This window comes from Macaca thibetana, chromosome 13 (assembly GCF_024542745.1).
Source record: "Macaca thibetana thibetana isolate TM-01 chromosome 13, ASM2454274v1, whole genome shotgun sequence".
Taxonomy (NCBI): domain Eukaryota; kingdom Metazoa; phylum Chordata; class Mammalia; order Primates; family Cercopithecidae; genus Macaca; species Macaca thibetana.
Window position 1 is genome coordinate 50,994,457 of NC_065590.1, and position 16,800 is coordinate 51,011,256.

Below are 16,800 nucleotides of genomic sequence, written 5' to 3' on the forward strand. Positions count from 1 at the left end.
CAGGGACCAGCCTGAAAATTCAATCACCACACAAGGATTCAATTAAATATACCCTTGGTTCTATAGAATAACATGACTCCATTTGGGCAATATAAATATTTTGATGGCTAGGCAAAAAATGGGATGAGCTGTTCTTCAGGTACTCATGGATGGCTTTAGAATAAATGAGATTCCTACTCTGGTTATGTCTATCACAAGCCCTCCTCACACTGAGAATTCCAGTGACAAAATCAGTCTTAGGCTGTTTGTGTGACAACAGGTATCTGGGTCATATAAAAAACTACTCAAGGGGATTTTTATTGAACGTTTTGTGTTTCTTTTTTCCCATTACCGTAGGTAATTTGGCCCCATTTCTTTCATTTTATTTTCCCTGTACCCTTCCTTTCTTAAAAAGTTCATTTCTTGGTAATCATTCAAATCTACTAACGCGATTCTGATTATGGACAACCAGTGGATTTTGGGGTTGTCTGATGCCCTCTTGGGTAGAAAACAACAAAACCCCTCTGGTATAAAAAAGTAATCTAAAATGTGCCAATGTAATAAGTTGTCTTTCATATATGCCAATAATGCCACAGATGGCTCACTCTTAAAGAGAAGTATGCCTGGAGTCCCTTTTCCTGTGTGGTCCTGGATATGCCCTGAGTCAGCCATGGCCTCTAATAGTTCCCTCTGACCAGAGGCACTTGACTTTAGGTCCATTCTCTGTGAAGTTAAGTTTCTTCAGGTATCAAACAGACAACGCTGACCATTTTAACAGTGTATATTGACCATTTGAATAATATTGTACACAGCAAAGTTAAACACATTCTTAATAGGCAGGCTCAGAGTCTCAGTCTACAGGCCTCAGCTTCCTTGCCTGTATAATGCAGATAGTAGAAGGCCCCACCTCATAGCATTGCTGTGATTAACTGATGCCTAGTGAACAGTGAGCCTCAAAAATTGTGGGCTCTTCCCAGATAACAAAGCTATGCAACAATAAAATAAATTAGTTGTAGGAATTTCTTCCTTTGTTGGTTTTCAAGAATATTCTCTACTGATTAGCACCTGTTGAAAACTTAAATATGTTTCTCTCTTCAGCAGTCTACGTCTGTTTTCTTAATAAAGTTCAAAGTAGAAGCATTAAATAATTACATAAGATTCTCTATGCAGGCATTGTCTGTTATAAAGAAATCAGGGCAGACCTAGATATTTATGGGTTTGAAGCATATGCAATTTGGAGGCCCTCTTTACAAAAAAGAATAAGAGATTATAAATACAAAATTAGGTACAAGGCCTTAGAAATTAGAAATACAAAATTAGGTACATACAAGTAAGGGGTCCTGAAGTTTCATTAACTTCATGGTAAATCTACCCCAAAAGCAGTTTTCACATTAGAAGCATCATCTATTAGTTGCATTTTTTTAATGCTTATAACTTGAAAAAAAGATAATTTGTATTGAAAGGTAGGCAACATAGAACCTGCAGCACAGGTAGGCTGCTTTGCATAATATTGTGAAAGTGGAATTGTTGTTAATCAAATAATTTTACATGTATAAAAGAGCCAAAGAAATTCTACAGCCAGTATCTTTTATAATGTCAAAAATTCTTGCATGAAATGAGTTGTCTACTTTCAACAATTAGATTTCTATGACTTGTTTTGTTTATTCCTGTGACTATAATCTACTTTTGAGTTCTCTCAATTAGTCACTATGAGACAGAACTTCATGGAAACTTATTTAATCTCATATGCATCATAATTCTTAAATAAAAGACATTAGCCTTGATCATAAAAAGATACTTGATTTTGGAAGAAACATTTTTTTATCACCTAATTTTTTAAATAATGGTCTTGGAAAATAAAAGTGGCATACATTAAGAGAGACATTTACATCTTCTTCAGAAGCGGTCCATAAACTCTGATTCTGAGCTTATTTATTTCAGGTCAGCATCCTCCATTCTCATGCAGTTAGAAAAATGATTAAAATTAACAAATGACAAGAAACTAATACAAACTATTGTGTATGATGGTAGACCTATCATTTGTCATTATAGTCAACCTGTAGTTCCATACCTAATTCTGAATATTTCATGACATACCAACCTTAAATATTTCATAAATCAAACAATTTCTGGACTTGACAACAACCACTGTCTTTACTCCATCAATTTTTATTCACTCTTCAACCTGATACAGTCTTGTTTCCACTCCCAGTCCTCCATACACACAAACTGTTCTCTTCAAGGTCAACAGTGACCACTGTTTCTAAATCTAGTCTACACTTTTCAACTGAAAAAAAAAATCTCCCTGAAACCCACAATATCACCCTTTCCTGGATCTTCAACTTCATCCTCCACTATTCCCCTTACTTTGCGCCTACATTTAAACAAAACCCAATACAGCACCTATACAGAACCATGCAGGCCAGCTTGCCTAGTTTAATAAACAAGGGCCTTCATGACCAACCCCAGTTTACTTCTCTGGCCTTATTCCCGTTTTCCCTTCTTCAATCTGTCTCCTCCTTTCATGATGAACTGCTTATGGATCTCCTGAAGGGTCTCTGCATCTTCATGAAGTCCTTTCCTCCCTTGGCCTGGTTGATGGTTAATATTGAGAGTCAACTTGATTGGATTGAAGGATGCAAAATACTGTCCCTGGGTGTGTTGGTGAGGGCGTTGCCAGAGGAGACTGACATTTGAGTCAGTGGACTAGGAGAGGCAGAGCCACACTCAATCAGCTGCCAGCACCATCTGATCAGCTGCCATCATGGCTAGGATAAAAGCAGGCAGAGGAACGTGGAAGAACTATACTGGCTAAGTCTTCCGGTCTCCATCTTTCTACCGTGCTAGATGCTTCCTGCCCTCAAACATTGGACTCCATGTTCTTCAGGTTTTGGACTCTTGGACCTACGCCAGTGGTTTGCCAGGGGCTCTTGGGCCTTCAGCCACAGACTGAAGGCTGCACTGTCAGCTTCCATACTTTTGAGGTTTTGAGACTCAAACTGGCTTGCTTGCTCCTCAGCTTGCAGAAGGCCTATTGTGGAACTTCACCTTGTGATCGTGAATGCTTCTTAATAAACTCCCTTTCATGTATACGTCAATCCTATTAGTCCTGTCCCTCTAGAGAACGCTGACTAATACGCCTGGATAACTTGTCCCCAGGACTCCTCTTAGACGTTCCTCCTTATGGGAAGCAAGCATTCCCTGGACTCCCAACATTGAGTTGATTGCCTCTTCCTTGCATTCTCTGTTTGCCCCATCAAATTGAGTTATAATTGCCTGCTCAGATGTTTGATAACTCCTCCAGACTGTAATATCATTAAGAACAAGGTGGTAAACCCTGTGTTTTCCAAATATCTGTAGGAAACTAAAGGCCCAAAATATTTTTAAAAAACAATCGTAAGTATAAGTAAATAACACAAATCCACACACACAAATCATCCAGATGATTTTACACAGAAATTTGACTAAGTTTTTCCTTTTTTTTTTTTTTTTTTTTTTTGAGACAGAGTCTCGCTCTGTCGCCCAGGCTGGAGTGCAGTGGCGCGATCTCGGCTCACTGCAAGCTCCGCCTCCCAGGTTCACGCCCTTCTCCTGCCTCAGCCTCCCGAGTAGCTGGGACTACAGGTGCCCGCCACCATGCCCGGCTAACTTTTTTGTATTTTTTTATAGTAGAGATGGGGTTTCACCATGTTAGCCAGGATGGTGTCAATCTCCTGACCTCGTGATCCGCCCGCCTCAGCCTCCCAAAGTACTGAGATTACAGGCCTGAGCCACCGCACCCGGCCCTATGTTTTAATTCCTACTCATAAAATTCAATTACAACAACCAAAATATATTTAACAATTTCAAATAAAATGCATTAGCAGTTAGCCAGCACATAATCACCTAATTAATTCTGATTATCAAATTAAAAAGTATCTCTGCATAGCAGTAAAACCAATAGTTTAATCTACATGACTGCCCATAAATAGTTTGACTATTAGGTTTTCTTTTTCACAGAATTTACTGACCTAATAAGCTACTTGAAGGTCATACAGTCATTGGCTTTATAATGATTTTATAATTTAGGAACAGCCTATTAATCAGTTTCAAATCTATAATTCAGAGCTTTCTCATGTAAACCTTATTTCCACAAATTGGAGGCTAGTCAGACTTAATGCATTACTGCTTACAAATAATATTGGAAATACGAGTTCATTTTAGTTTGCAAAGGACTTTTGCATATGGGTGTGTCTTAAACATTCTATGTGTTTTAAAATCTCACCATCGTCCGAATGAAATAGGGACTCAAAAGAATAAGACACATTTGGAAATATGCACTTTAAGAAATCTAACTGGAAAGACTAGGCCGGGCATGGTGGCCCATGCCTACAATCCCAGCCCTTTGGGAGGCCAAGGTGGGCGAATCACCTGAGGTCAGGAGTTCAAGACCAGCCTGGCCAACATGGTGAAACCCCATCTCTACTAAAAATTCAAATATAAGCCAGGCATGGTGGCAGGCGCCGGTAGTCCCAGCTACTTGGGAGGCTGAGGCAGGAGAATCACTTGAACCAGGGAGGCGGAGGTTGCAGTGAGCCAAGATTGTGCCACTGCACTCCAGCCTGGGCAACAAGAGTGAAACTCCATCTCAAAAAAATTTTAAAAATCTAATTGGAAAGACCAAAACATATACAAACTGATGCTATCACACTTCCAAGATCCATTAAGCAAGCAGTCTCTTCAGGTTTTTCAATATTTCAAAGAAAATGGTAGCAAACTGGAGTCACAAAAGGAAGATGATAAACATTTGTTAAAGTTAATTAACAAAGGAATGGGATAAAGGAAGCAGTTTTCTTGACAATATCTTCATGTTGTGCATTCTGTGAGATTCTTCAATGAAACCACAGCTTCTTAGACAAACCTAACTAGTCACTCAATAATTCATCAAATAAATTTTTGTTGAGAACCTATTTCATGGCAATGACACAGAAGTAGACAGGACAGAAACAGCCCTTGCATTCACAGAGTTTAGATTTAGATGTAATGAATATCTGACAGCAGCTTATTACTGCAAAAATCAAACAATCTCTTCACTCTTAGTCCAATCATGTGCCTTTATCATTTTATTCTGTTATTATAAACAATTCCTCAGGGCTGGATAACTATCTTTCAAATGCATATTATGTGTTTTTTTTTTTTTTTTTTTTTTTTTTTTTTTTTTTGAGACAGTGTGTCACTCTCTCACCCAGGCTAGAGTACAGTGTTGTAATCATGGCTCACTGCAGCCTTGACATCCAGGGCTCAAGCAATCCTCTTGCTTCAGCCTCCCTAGTCGCTGGGACTATAGATACACACCATCATGCTGGGCTATTTTTTTTTTTTTAGAGAGACAGAATCTCACTATGTTACCCAGGCTGATCTCAAACTCCTGAGTTCAAGTAATCCTCCCACCTCAGTCTCCCAAAGTGCTCAGATTACATTTGTGAGCCACCGCACCCAGCCTATGTGTCTTAAAGCCAGTATTTTAGACCCATTTCCAATTAGGAGAATAAACAGTCCTCAGTGCTCAGGAGACTTCAACGGCTTTTCTCTCCTTCTCTTTCATTCCCAACTCTTTTTCTTCTCTGGTTCTTCCTCTAGTCTACTGGCTAATAACACCGTCATCCACCTGTTCTCCCGAGAAAGAAACCCAGGAGTCATCTGAACTTTCTTCCTCTAACTAGCATCATGTCCTGAACAGCCTGCTTCCTTAACATACCCCAGCTCTGATATCTTCTCTCCATCCATTATCTGAAAATTTCAGATAGGTTTCCAACTGCCTCTAACCTCACACCTCTTGTCAAGAATTCACCCACCACTCCCTCTACCAGCAATGTAATATTTATAACATTTAAGTCTGAGTTATCAGTCCCCTTTCTAAACTCTTTAATGGTGCCCATCAACCACAGACAAAGTCCAAGCCATTCCTCAGGACCCACTAGTTCATGCTTTCCTGGATTTTCAACTTCATCTTCCACTATCCCCTCTACCTTGCACCTATATTGAAATAAAACCCAAGTGTTCATGGTTGCCATAAGAATGTTCCGATGTCTTTGTGCTTTTGCACATGCTGTTTCCTCTCTCTAAAACATGCAATAGAGGGTTTGTGTGGTAAAACCCTATCTTCCTGTGAAATCGGTTTCTGAATGTGTTTGAAAGAAGACTAAGTGAGAGAAACTCCGCATCGAGCATCACTTGCTCTACTAGCCTTTGACTCCTCAAATAGAATTAAGCATTGTCCATCTCCCCTTCCATATTAGGATGGGCCAGAGACTGGGCCTTCTTCGTATCCCTCACACTCAGATGAGGGCCTGGAGCAATGCAGGTGCTCAAAAAGCCCTCAAGTATGAAGGGAGGGATGAATATTATATGAGATAAGAAGCAAGAAAATGGGATTCCTGACCCAGCTCCGCTATTACATGTGAGAGTGGGTATGTGTCTGCCTGTCTGCCTGTGTTTCAGAAATTCTATACAATGGAGGAGTGGTATTAAAGCCTTCAGATCTGAAGTCGAATCATAAAAAGAACACTAATGGCTTAGGAGGTCAAAGAATTAAAGATCTAGTGCCTGTTTAATGTCACTGGGCCTTTGATAAATATGAGAACATTGGAATAAGAGGGGTCTGAAAAATGATCCTCAGGCTGAAATATAGGAGACAGAAAACCAGCTCCTTTTACACAACTATGCAATGTTTTATTTCACTTAAACTAATTAACTTCTTCAACTCTAGTTTCAAGGTTAATTTTAGAGAAAGAAGTAAGAAAAAAGGAACAAAGGTAAGCCTTATTTTCCATGACCCAGTTGTTACTTATGCCATGTAGATGCAATGATGTTGGTTTAAGAAACCTGGCATTTAGGCCAGGTGCTTTGGCTCACGCCTGTAATCCCAACACTTTGGGAGCCTGAGGCAGGTGGATCACAAGGTCAGGAGGTTGAGACCAGCCTGTCCAACATAGTGAAACCCCTACTATTTTTTAGTCTCTACTAAAAATATATAAAAATTAGCCGGGCATGGTGGCATCCGCCTGTAATCCCAGCTACTTGGGAGGCTGAGGCAGAAGAATTGCTTGAACCCAGGAGGTGGATGTTGCAGTGAGCCAAGGTTGAGCCACTACACTCCAGCCTGGATGACAGAGCAAGACACCGTAAAAAAACAAAAACAAAAAAAACAAAAAAAAACAAAAACAAAAAACAAAAAACCAGAAATCTGGCATTCCTCAACAGCTAGTAGAAAAATTAATGAGGGGATAAAAGATGTTAGGAAGGAAAGACACATAGAAGATGCTATGAAAAGGAGGAAGATATAGTGATTAGGCACGGCAAATAAGAGCCAGCATATAGCCAGAACAGCAAAACTTCTCAAAGATAATCTCAACAGAAGTCTGAAATTCACAGATATTCAAAAGATCTTCACTCTGTGATAAAAGTTCAAAATCCTATTTTTTATCACCAACTAATAGGTCACCTTGCAGATTCAAGTATAATTTGATAGAGATAGTTAAACCATGTTTTCCATTATAATTCAGACATATATGAGTTTGAATTGAACCAGTGGGGTGGGCCTGCTGCAAAGTTATTTGCATTAAGAAACTTGGAAACCTCTTAGGGAAAACCCACGCTTGATCCAATAACAGACACAGCTGTTGGGAAGGAGGAAAAGAAGGTAGCACCATGAACTGAGTGCAACCCAGGTTTGTTCCCCTGGCCAAAGCATCACACACTGGTTCTTAAGGAAAGGTGCTTATGAGCCGCTAGGTTCAAGAAGGTGTTTCTGCTATTGACTATGTAAATAGTGACATCTAGTGCAATGCCACTTTGGTGCCTATGTGACTTTGTACACAGAAATACATACATAGAATAAGTATGGAGAGAGAGAGGAGAAACCCAATGGAAACACACAGAAACTCTGCAAAGAAATACAACAATGTTAACAGTGGTTAATAGTATTAAGCCATTTTTATTATGGATGATTTTAATTTACATCTTTACACTTTTGTATGTTTTATAAAATGTCTACATTGAACATCTGTTACTTTTATAATCAGGAAAAAACAAATATTGCTAATGAGTCAATAGGAAAAAGAAAGCTACAGAATATTTAGAAACATAAGTTCATTTTTAAATGTTGGCAAACCGTGGAAAATAAACTTTTAATCAAGGTGGTCATTTTTAAGTCTATTGTTATACTTGCTTAATATACTTCAGAAGAAAAAGAAGTACTATTTTGTCTAAAATATAGCTTATTCAAACATTATTTTTAATTTGGTAGTTATTAGTTATGAATTAGCTCTAGCCCAGGATTTCTGGAAGTGTTTGAAAGAAGACTAAGTGATAGAAATTTACCATATATGTATAGTATAAATTCATTTTCTTCACTGATTAGATAATTCCTTGGAGAGAAAAGAACTCCTTAATATAGCATAAATTTATATTCAACTAAGTCTTCACAACACACAGATGAGAAAAATGCAGTTATTCATACAATTTTCCAGATATTTAAACCAGCTATCTGGAATTTTAAGACTCAGATTAAGTTTTATTTATGAATCTGAGTGTGACCAACTGAACCATAAGCTATTTTATATCACTCGTGTGGTATGTAATATAGTCTCTCCTAGCTAAACATTCAATTTAAAAAAAATGAGGAGGATGAGGACAAAGATGACATCATGAACTATCTTTATGATTTATTTTAATAAACATTTGTGGAGTATCCACCAAGCGCCAGGTCATGTGCTTTTGCTCAGCAATACAAAGATAAGACTATCAATTTCAGCTCCCAGACAGGTGAGGCATGGGCATTAGTATGGGCTGGGGCCAGTGTCCTGGAAGTTTGCAGCAGGGGCAGACATAAGGGTCACTAGCCCAAGGTCTGCAGAGCAGAGCATTGAGCAACAATAATGTCAAAGGTCATCTCTAGGAGAGATGCCAGAATTAAAGCCAGGCTGGCCAAGTGAATTGTCTTACAGAGGGGGTATAAGCTGAGAAGAAGACTCCTAGTAGGAAGCAATGGGACAGAAATCAAACAGACAACAGGATTCATAGTAGAGGGTCAGGTGGAGAAATTTCCCAAGCAAAGCGCATTCTGCATGAAGCTTTGTCGAGCATATACTGCAATATGGGCTGCTAAGGAAGTAGACAAATATAGTCCCTGCCTTCCAAAAGATCACAGCCTAGCAGAAGAGAGAGATAACACCCATTTCATTCATGTCTACTCCACCCAACAGCTCCCTAAGGGCTGGAAACATGCCTCAGTCAAATGTGAGTTGGATAGATGGATGATGATAAAGAAGATTAATTATGTCAAATAAACAAAAGAGGCTGTAAATAAAGAGAGAGGGCAGGGAAGTGGGGAAGTGGAATGCTCCAAAAATGAGGAATTAAGACTTGTGGTCCTACTCTTGGTTCTGCCACTTACTAGAGTTAACTTGGATAAGTCGTCTAAGCTTTAAATTTCATGAGGGAGTTGGAGAAAATGGCTGCTAAGATCCCCTTTTTGTTCTTTTTTCTTTTTACCATAAAATGAAATTCACCAATTTTAAAATCTGATTGAAAAGTCCTTTCTGATCCCAGCATTTTTCCAACTGAATTGAACAAATTGAAGTGTTTTATAAATCTTGGCCCTTTTAAAAATTAACTATAATTGAAGCATCTACTTGAACAGAGTTCTTTACAAAACACACACACACACACACACACACACGCTTAAATCCAAGCAATTTCCTTGCAGTATCTCTCTGTGGATATATAAACTTTTAACCTCTTACCTTGAATAGAGTTTCTACATTTGCCCTATTTAGTCAACAATAAAAGTCAAATATGCCATTTCTTATAAATTATCTGCTAGCAGCATATTATAAATTTCAAGCAGGAAGGTTTGTGGGTTATTTTTCAAGTCTTTCCACATTCTACAGTGAGACAGAAGTTAGAAGTTAACGCTAGTTTATCAAAATAATTTATGCTTTAAAGTTCCTTGAAGAGCAGACAGAAAATAATAACATCCATTCCATTTTTAGGCTTTGGTCTCAGCAGTTCCACTGGTATAGGATATGACATATTAAAAGGAAAAAAATCATAAATCAGTCTTACTAATGCTATATTTTTTTTAATTCTAAATATCAGCAAACACAAAATATCTATGATTTTGTTTAAACCATTGTTCTCTAAAAATTAATTTAAATATTTTCAAAGATATTTTAAAATCTGTTTTGTTATCTGAAATCAGCATCAAGATATAAGATTAACTATTCACAAAAAGACAGATGAAGAGCATTTCTGTGCTTCTCATCCACTAACTGAAGGAAAAAATAATTCAAGTAAGGTAAAATAAAGTTGGAAAGTAGAACAAAGAAAATTCTAAAAATCAACAAAATACTATGAAAAGGTTCCAAATTGGCAAAAGTGGAGTGATGATCCAGTTCTTTAAATTACATATTGAAATAAAATTACTTATTTTCATGGATATTATTTTTAGTTTCATGCTCCATAATACAATCATCCTGAAACCCCATCAGCCTTGATTAGCCAAATGAAGTTTCCGGAATATCTAAGTTTGAAAAGAGAGAGAGAGGAACTTGTAGCTGAAAATAACAATTAAAAAAAAAAAAAGTTTCACATCTGTGTTCGCATCTGAAGTTGCTCTGTAAGATCTGATAACTTGTTAGAAAGCAATCTTTTTTGCAAGGCGTGGATTTACATCATACATTTTTATCTCTCCAAGGAAAATCTAATTACTGGTTCCAATCATTTCTGATTGATTTGCTTTTTATTCTTCCAAGGTATTCTCTGCTTTATGATGAAATCAAGGCTTCAATAAAATCCCAAAAATTTTAGAACAATTTACAAGCTCCAGATGACTGAAAGTTTTCTCATGTCCGTTTGGCATTCAGAAAGAGAGTTTCACCAAATATATTCTGAAGAAGAATACATCTGGCACTCACTAAAACAAAGAACTCACCAGTGACATACTTGAGGCAAATTAATGTTGCATAAATGCAAATTTGCCAATATTCTTTAAGGCCAAAGCTGCACTCCAACCTCCATGTATTTCAATGAGTTCTCTTCTAATGCACAGGCCACCAGTCACATGAGTGAATGTTGGGGGCATATTTTAGCAATCAATTTAATAACTACACATTATCTTCTATGTACAAATTTAAAATTGCTTATGTGTAATGTGGATTTTTTAAAGAAAAGACTTAGCATCTGTTGAAGGCTCACTTAAGTTCATCGCTTCTCTTGGCCTGATGCAAACTCCAAATCATTGACAAAAAGACAACATAGAAACAAAAAATTTTAGCCCTAAAAAAAAAATTAAAAACCATCTCTTTCAAAGACTTGTTTCAGTCATATACAGTATATCAGAAATCCAAATGTGTATTCATCATGAGAATATTTTCATGGATAATAATGGTAAATTCTGCTATTCAAAAATACTGAATTTTTATACATCAATAAGAAAGCAGTCCAAGAAAATAAATATATATATATTTTTTAAGGCGGAGTTTCACTCTTGTTTGCCCAGGCTGGAGTGCAATGGCATGATCACGGCTCACCGCAACCTCCGCCTCCCAGGTTCAAGCGATTCTCCTGCCTCAGCCTCCCTAGTGGCTGGGATTATAGCCATGTGCCACCACGCCCGGCCAATTTTGTATTTTTAGTGGAGATGGGGTTTCTCCATGTTGGTCAGCCTGGTCTCAAACTCCCAACCTCAGGTGATCCGCCCGCCTACGCCTCCCAGAGTGCTGGGATTACAGGCGTGAGCCACCGCGCCCGGTGAAAATAAATGATTTAATCAACATTATTCTTGCAAGAGTCCATTACAGGGCTATCAGCAGTCAATGATCCATTTTTATCAATTCAGTAAGAATACAGTGTTTTTAAATGAATTCTTTCTGTAAGAAGGAGAGGGTTTTTTCCATCAATTCTAGTTCCAGCCTTGGCTGCTTCTTCAGCAGTTTCCTAGGAGAATACACTTTTACAAATCAAGTGGACCCAAATGTTGCCTGGTTTGGATACATGGCCAGAAACTGCAGGCTAATTCTGTGATTCATATCTTGGTCTCTAGCATGCCAGAGATGCCCACTGTGGGTCCCTGTTGAATACAGTTATTCTACACCTTGATTAAGCACTCTTAAGACTCAGCCACACTGAGTGTGTGTGATTCAGACACACACTCCAAAGGATACAGAGACACAGAGCATAGTGCTCAGTGTGTGATCATCAACATCTGTGAATCTCTCCTAAAATTATGAATTTTTGTCACCAAATACATCTTTAAATCTTTCTCTCTCTCTCTTTTATTTTTTTTATTATTATTATTTATTTATTTATTTATTTATTTATTTATTTTTTTGAGACAGAGTCTTGCTCTGTCACCCAGGCTGGAGTGCAGTAGCACAATCTCGGCTCACTGCAACCTCCTGAGTAGCTGGAATTACAGGCGTACACCACCATGCCCAGCTAATTTTTGTATTTTTAGTAGAGACGGGGTTTCGCCATGTTGACCAGGCTGGTTTCGAACTCCTGGCCTTAAGTGAACCACCTGCCTCAGCCTCCCAAAATGCTGGGATTACAGGCGTGAACCACCGTGCCCAGCCCAAATCTTTAAAATCTCAGATTCCTCTGAGCTCAGAGCAATTTAGGAAGGTGAATTTGCTGCAATCTCCACTTGCATTCTGCTCAATCCATGCATCCAGTTTGAATCCATAAAGTTGGACTCCATTAAATAAATCATCCAGCAGGGTGCGGTGGCTCACTCTTATAATCCCAGCACTTTGGGATGCCGAGGCAGATGGATCACAAGGTCAGGAGATCGAGACCATCCTGACCAATATGGTGAAACCCTGTCTCTACTAAAAACACAAAAATTAGCCGGGCATGGTGGTGTGCACCTGTATTCCCAGCTACTCAGAAGGCTGAGGCAGGAGAATTGCTTGAGCCTGGGAGACGGAGGTTGCAGTGAGCCAAGATCACGCCACTGCACTCCAGCCTGAGTGACAGAGCGAGACTCCAACTCAAAAAAAAAAAAAAAATCCATCAAAATTTAAAATGTTTGCTCTCAAGAGACAGCATTAACAAATTGGAAAGACAAGACAAACACCAGAAAGAATGTTCAAAAAATATAAATCTGAAGAGGACTTGCAGGAAGACTATTTTTAAAAACTCTTACAACTAATAAGGCCAAAAAATAAAGAAATGAACAAAAATTTGAAAGAAAATATATTGATGGACAATAAGCACATGAAAAGCAAAATTCAACATCAGAGACATCTGGACATCAGAGAAATGTAAAATAAAACCACAATGAAATACCATTTATACACCCACCACATTGGCTAACATTGTAAATTACTGACAATACCAGGAGTTGGCAAGGATTTCGGGCAAATTGAATCTCACATATTGCTGGTAAGAACATAAAATAACACACTCACTTTATAAAACAGTTTGACACTTTCTTATAATGTTAAACTTACTCCTACCATATGACTTAGCAATTTCACTCCTAAGCGTTTATCTAAAAGAAAACATATCCCAACAAAGACTTATATGTGAATGTCCGTAACAGATTTATTCATAAACAATCCAAGTATCTATTAAGATGTAAACAAACAAATCAGGGTACATACACACAATGGAATACTACTCAGCAATAAAAAGGAATGTGCTTCTTATACACCTGATAACAAGGATGCATCTCAAACATGCTGAGTGAAGGAAGTCAGACCCAAAAGAGTATGTACTCTATGATTCCATTCATATGAACTCCCACTGCAAAAAGGCTGCAGGAGAACAAGGTTGTAAACAAGGAGACCAATTAGGAGGATGTTGCAATAATACAGGTGGAAAATGGTGGTAGTTTAGACTAGAGTGGTTGCAAAAGAGGTGATGAGAAGTGGTTCCATTCTGGATATATTTTGAAGGTGAAGCCAACAGAATTTTCTGAAGGATAACATGCAGGATATCTCAGAAAAAGAGAAAACAAGGATGACTCCATGGTCCTGAATCTGAGCAAAAGCAATGATGAAATTGCTTTAACTGAGATGGTGAAGGTGGGTGGAGTAGGTTGGGGGATGATAATAGCAGTTGCGTTCAGTTTGAAACATCCATTAGATGCCCAAATGAAGATAGCAAGTTGGCAGTTGGATATATAGGAACAGTTCCAGGCTGGAGATATAAATTTGAGAGTTTTCACCCCATTTTTCTGGAAAAGTGGCTGAGAACAGGTAGAAAGGGTTTAAGAGAAACAGGAAAAACCATGTGCACAGATCTACTTACTGTACAAAAAGCAAAGATTCATTTAAAAAAATCTGGAGGTCATTAATGACTTGGGGAAAACACTTACTAGAATTTTCATAGTAAAAATATTCGATACCATTACCAAAACCCTGTATACTCAAGTAATGTTTACGGAGGGTTGTACACCTCCCCTCTGATCTCGTCCAACACTGTGTGGCTTGCTACCAAACTGGCAACGTCTAGGTAACCCACACTGGATACCCTAAAGAGAGCAGCTTCCACTTGATAATCTCCCTCTCCTGCAGTCTCTACCACCCTCCCACCTTTGGTCAGCAGGAAAGGAAAGGAGCTGTTCCTCTCCTCCTAAGCTCTGCCTCCTGCTCAAGGACAGAGTCAAAGTCTTTAACCCCTTCAGTTTGTAAGTTGTCTCATTCATGAAATTCTATTTGGCCATTTGCTTCCTAGAAGACAGATGCCTTAGAAGCAAGCTATTACTGTGACTTTAGAGTTGGAGCCTTCAGAGGTAACTGCAATTTGTGTGGTATGATTTGGTAAAGACAGAAAAAAAGATTTTTCTCTCCAGATTCCTGAAATTCCACTGAGTATGAAAGGTGAAAGTGAAATGCCCAACTTTGAAAAAGCAGTATTGGAGATTTCACTAAGTCAACAAGTGAAGAAAAGAGAAGCTATAGATGAAAAAAGGAAGCCATAAAAAGGGAGACTTTTTATTATATATTGACAAATTATAGTCATATATATTAAGAGGGTACAAGGTGTTATGATTTTTTAATACAATGTGGAATAATTAAACCAAGCTAATTAACATATCCATCACTTCAAATATTTGACATTTTTTGTGATAAGAACATTTGAAATTTACTCTCTTAGTGATAATGAAATATACAGTACTCAATTATTGGCTTTATTAACAACGCCGTGCAATTGATCTAAAAAAAAAAAATCAAACTTATCCTGTCTTTTTTTTTGAGATGGAGTCTCACTCTGTCACCCAGAGGGACAATCTCAGCTCACTGCAACCTCTGCTTCGCAGGGTTCAAGCAATCATCCTGCCTCATCCTCCTGAGTAGCTGGAATTACAGGCACGCGCCTAATTTTTGTATTTTTAGTAGAGATGGGGTTTCGCCATGTTGGCCAGGCTGGTCTTAAACTCCTGACCTCAGGTGATCTGCCCACCTTGGCCACCCAAAGTGCTGGGATTACAGGCGTGAGCCACCGCACCCAGCCCTTACTCTTCCTATCTAATTGAGGCTTACATTCTGTTATCTCTCCATTCCCTGCAACCCTAGCCTCTGGTAATCACCATTCTACTCTCTGCTTCTATGAGTTCAATTGTTTTAAGTTACATTCAGATACTTGAGAACATGTGGTATTTGTGTTCCTGTATTTGGCTTATTTCACTGGGCATAATGTTCTCCACTTCCATTCATGTTGTCACAAATGACAGAATTTCTTTTTTAAGGCTAAATAGTATTCCATTGTGTGTGTGTGTATACACACGCACACACACACAATGGAATACTATTCTCTTTTAAATTTTGTATGCCTAATAATTCGTGGTTAAAGGACAAGATAATAACTATTTTTGAGTACCCCACTGTGGAGACACGATTTCCTTTGATCCTTGCGGCAAAGTGTAAGGTAAGTGGCATCATGGTAGAACTGAAGATCAAAGAGACTGTCTAACTTGCTTAGGGCTACATAGCCAAGTGGTGAAGCTAAACTCAGTCTAGGCATACTTAATAGTACACTGACATTAAATGTCTAGAAGTAAATACCAAAAACAAACTGCAAGTCTTCTCTATTTACTCAGTTCACAGAGTATTCAAGTGAACTGCCATTTTTGCCGGGCTTGAAAGATACTTTTCAAAAGAATGGGCTCATATACACACAGGCACACTCACACACACATGTGTGTGTGTATAGATAATATATATAGATAGTATACACACACACACACATATATGACACATTTTCTTTATCCATTTATCCCTTAATGGACACAGGTTGATTCCATATCTTGGTAATTGTGAATAGCGCTGCAATAAACATGAAAGTACAGACATCTCCTCAACATACTGATTTCAAATCTTCCCAGTAAATACCCAGAAATGAAATTGCTGTATCATATGATAATTCTACTTTCAGATTTTTGAGAAACCTCCATACAATTTTCCATCATGTGTGTACTAATTTATGTTCCACCAACAGCGTACAAGCGTTCCCTTTTCTCCATTCTCGCCAACACTTGTTATCATAAAGGGAGGTTTGAGAGACCGTAAAACAAACCCCACCTCACAGTTTTGTTAGTGCAAGTTCTATTTGGCCTATACCCAACACTTAGCACACAGTAGGTGGCAAACATTTGTTGAGTGGATGAATTCTCATTTTTCTCCATTTGTGGAAGCAGACACCTCAAAAAAAAATCTGAAAGAAAAGGTAAGGAAACAGTTCTATGAATGGGGTTAATTTACTCTCCTAGCATTCACTTACTGGGAAAAAAAATTAACAGCAATTTCTAGAGACCCTCTGGTCTCTGAGGGA

General features: G+C 38.2%; 1 protein-coding gene across 1 annotated transcript in view; it reads left to right on the forward strand.

Moving 5' to 3' along the window:
• EFEMP1 (EGF containing fibulin extracellular matrix protein 1) overlaps positions 1-16,800 on the forward strand; it is a 1,044,090-nt gene that overhangs the window by 969,894 nt on the left and 57,396 nt on the right. The window lies entirely within an intron of this gene.